This window comes from Triticum aestivum, chromosome 7B (genome assembly GCF_018294505.1).
Source record: "Triticum aestivum cultivar Chinese Spring chromosome 7B, IWGSC CS RefSeq v2.1, whole genome shotgun sequence".
NCBI classification, from domain to species: domain Eukaryota; kingdom Viridiplantae; phylum Streptophyta; class Magnoliopsida; order Poales; family Poaceae; genus Triticum; species Triticum aestivum.
This window is the reverse complement of record NC_057813.1, coordinates 351,619,549-351,623,647: the sequence shown is the minus strand read 5'-3', so window position 1 is coordinate 351,623,647 and position 4,099 is coordinate 351,619,549.

Sequence of the window (4,099 nt, the reverse complement as noted above, 5' to 3'; positions counted from 1 at the left end):
CTCTAAGTTGCAATGTTTATATTTCTCATATGATGCATATGGTGTCTTGCATTGCTTAGTTTAGACATAATATGCACAATATTGAATTCTGTCTGCTTAGTTTAGAGATCATACATGTGAGTGCCAGCTGCTTAGTATATATGTCAATTATATCATGCTATCGTGTATACTTAGACAACATGTATGTGAATTATTTCATCCCAACCTAGTTTAGAAAGACATCATATAGTTTTGTCATGTCATCCTGTTTAGGTACTCATCATATGTTGAATTATGCCATTATATCCTGTTAAGTTATCCATCATATATCTGAAACTGTGTCATGCTATCCTGTTTAGTTAGGCATCATATATGTGAAATTGTGTCATGCTGTCCTGTTTGGTTAGACAACATATATGTGAATTACCACATCTGTCTATCATACAATGTCAGTATGTTCAATTTCTTTTCTTGTTTACCAACCATTTGAATTGGAGGGGGTGATGGCAGTATCTAAGGGAGCAAAAATCCGTTCTTCACAAAAGACAGTGCTACCCGTCGATGCAGATAGAACCATGGTTGTACTGGCCCACAAACTAGCCCCACCACACATAATTGAGACTCTTCCAGATTGCACACTTACACCGTTGGGCAGAGAACCAGCTACAACCCATCTAACCGCAACCCCAGCGGGTAGTAACCCAATTATAGTTGACAAAGCACCATGTTCACCACAGAGTACCCCCACACGAGCAGTTTGTAAAGCTACTGAAGTGCCCAAAGCACGAAGACCACCACAGCTAACCCAAACTCCACGTTTAAAGCAGAAGATCAACTGTTCTCATGTCAGATTCGTAGCTATGGTCCATACTCCTTTGCTGTTGCATCACTGTATTTACTCATACCAACTACTTTCGAATTTGAAGGATCCAATTGAAACTCCAATGGCGCAACAGGTATGTTTTAAACCTATTTCTTTAACTGGATTGCTGTTCTAACTTCTTGCTCTATGTTGATTTCAGTTTAAGTTGTATAAACAGTTATGTTCTCATGTGATGCACATTACAAGTGCTGCCAATGCGGTGTAGTTTCTCACACTTATATTCTGTCTATGCTGCTGTGTCTTAAAAATATATGAGTTGAACTGTGTCTCTATCTTGATTAGGGAACGTAAACTAGAATGATATGGATAATACAGTGACCATAGTACATAGATATATGTTTGTTTCATGCTGTTATCCTGTCCACCTTACTACTGAACCGGTTTACCAAAATGAGTTTCGTATACTACAAGCTAAACCTGTGATGTGTCTGCTTGTTTATCTTGTAGTATGCAAACAGAATATTGGAGAAGAGCACTGATACGTCTCCAACGTATCTACTTTTCCAAACACTTATGCCCTTGTTTTGGACTCTAACTTGCATGATTTGAATGAAACTAACCCGGACTGACGCTGTTTTCCGCAGAACTGCCATCATGTTGTTTTATGTGTAGAAAAGAAAAGTTCTCGGAATGTCCTGGAAATCCACGGAGGTACTTTTTGGAATTAAAAAGAATTTTTGGCGAAAGAATCAATACCAGGGGGCCCACAGGCTGTCCATGATACAGGGGGTGCGCCCCCCTAGGGCGTGGCCTCCTATCTCGTGGGCCCCCTGGACCTCCACCGACCTCAACTCCAACTCCATATATTCACGTTCAGGGAGAAAAAAATCAGAGAGAAAGTTTCATCGCGTTTTATGACACGGAGCCGTCGCCAAGCCCTAATCTCTCTCGGGAGGGCTGATCTGGAGTCCGTTCGGGGCTCCGGAGAGGGGGATTCGTCGCCGTCGTCATCATCAACCATCCTCCATCACCAATTTCATGATGCTCACTGCCGTGCATGAGTAATTCCATCGTAGGCTTGCTGGACGGTGATGGGTTGGATGAGATTTACCATGTAATCAAGTTAGTTTTGTTAGGGTTTGATCCCTAGTATCCACTATGTTTTGAGATTGATGTTGCTATGACTTTGCTATGCTTAATGCTTGTCACTAGGGCCCGAGTGCCATGATTTCAGATCTGAATGTATTATGTTTTCATGAATATATGTGTGTTCTTGATCCTATCTTGCATGTCTATAGTCACCTATTATGTGTTATGATCCGACAACCCCGAAGTGACAATAATCGGGATACTTCTCGGTGATGACCGTAGTTTGAGGAGTTCATGTATTCACTATGTGCTAATGCTTTGTTCTGGTTCTTTATTAAAAGGAGGCCTTAATATCCCTTAGTTTCCGCTAGGACCCCGCTGCCAAGGGAGGGTAGGACAAAAGATGTCATGCAAGTTCTTTTCCATAAGCACGTATGACTATTTATGGAATACATGCCTACATTACATTGATGAATTGGAGCTAGTTCTGTGTCACCCTATGTTATAACTATTACATGAGGAATCACATCCGGCATAATTATCCATCACTGATCCATTGCCTACGAGCTTTCCATATATTGTTCTTCGCTTATTTAATTTTCCATTGCTGCTGTTACAACTACTACAAAAACCCCAAAACATGTATCTTTACTTTTGCTACCATTACCTTTATTATCATACAACTTTTGCTACTAAGTACTTTGCTGCAGATACTAAGTTATCCAGGTGTGGTCGAATTGACAACTCAACTGCCAATACTCAAGAATATTCTTTGGCTCCCCTTGTGTCGGATCAATAAATTTGGGTTGAATACTTTACCCTCGAAAGCTGTTGTGATCCCCTACAGTTGTGGGTTATCAAGCACCCCACTATGCAATGGTAAACAAAGTAATGCAGATAAGGTTCAAGATAGTGAGACAACCCTGTTGGTCTCCAAGAAAGGTGATAAAAATGATCTTGTAGACAATGAGAAAACCCCACAGTCCTGTGTTGATGTAGTGTTCGAGTTACTGGCCAGTACCGCTGGCACAAGCTCTTCGAACTCGCTGCCTAAATCACTTCGGCTTCTTCAGTCTCAGCTACAAGCTGAAAGGCATCAGTCAGCTGTGCTGCGGCAAGAAGCCGAAGGACTGAGGAAGTCCTTGCAGAATTCAGATGCGTACTTTCTTGTGCAACAGCAAGCGCTGGAGGATTTAAGCACCAAACAAGAGAAAGTTAATAAGCTTGCTAAGCATCTTGCCAGCATTATGGGTACCCAGGATATTGTTTCTTGAACTCTTCTGAAGTGGTTTCAGTTCTGGACTTGTTTTGCTGCGGCATTTATATGCTGCTTTGTTCCCTATATTTGCACTGGTGGCGAACTTAGATGCCCAGTGGATGTAATATGTGTAATAGCCGTGATAGCCTAGCATAAGTTGCTTGCTTATTTATTTCCTTGTTGTCTTGTTTATTTGTTTGCTTGTAGTCAGTGTAGTTCTTTTTCCGCGGTTTGCTAGTGGTTGCAATAACCTATTTTTTAAAACTAGGCCACAATAACCATGGGCTAATATTTACTGTAGTGACACTGGGCCTCCTACATGCCATAGAAACAGTGAGCCTTCTATGGGCCGTAGAAACAGTAGGCCTTCTACGGGCCATAGAAACAATGGGCCTTCTACGGGCCGTAGATACAATGGGCCTTCTACGGGCCGTAGAAACAATGGGCCTTCTACAGGTTGTATCATCAATGGGCCTTATACGGGTCGTATGATCGATTGGCCAAACATGGGCCAATAACAGGCCGCATTATGGCCGTAAACAGGCTAGAGTTGGAATCATCCGTTCATGGGCTGACCATAACGGGCCATTGTTAATAGGCCATATTTGATGACGCTATGAAAATGGCCCAACATATTAACGGACCACAAACGGGCCGACTGTAACAACAGGCTGAATTTGGCCCACAAGCAGAAAATGACAGTAACGGGCCATAAGTAAACGAATGCTGGAAATGAGCCCAAGAATAAATGGGCTCTGAGAAGGCCGAAAGATAACATGGGCTGGAAATGGCCCAACGGAATAATGGGCTGTTAATGGGTATAAAGTGATACACTATTCATTACGGGCCAGTTTCACCATGGCCCGTTAATGGGTGTAAAGTGATACACTGTTCATTACGGGCCAGTTTCACCACGGGCCGTTAATAGGCCAAGAGTTACATAGGGCCTC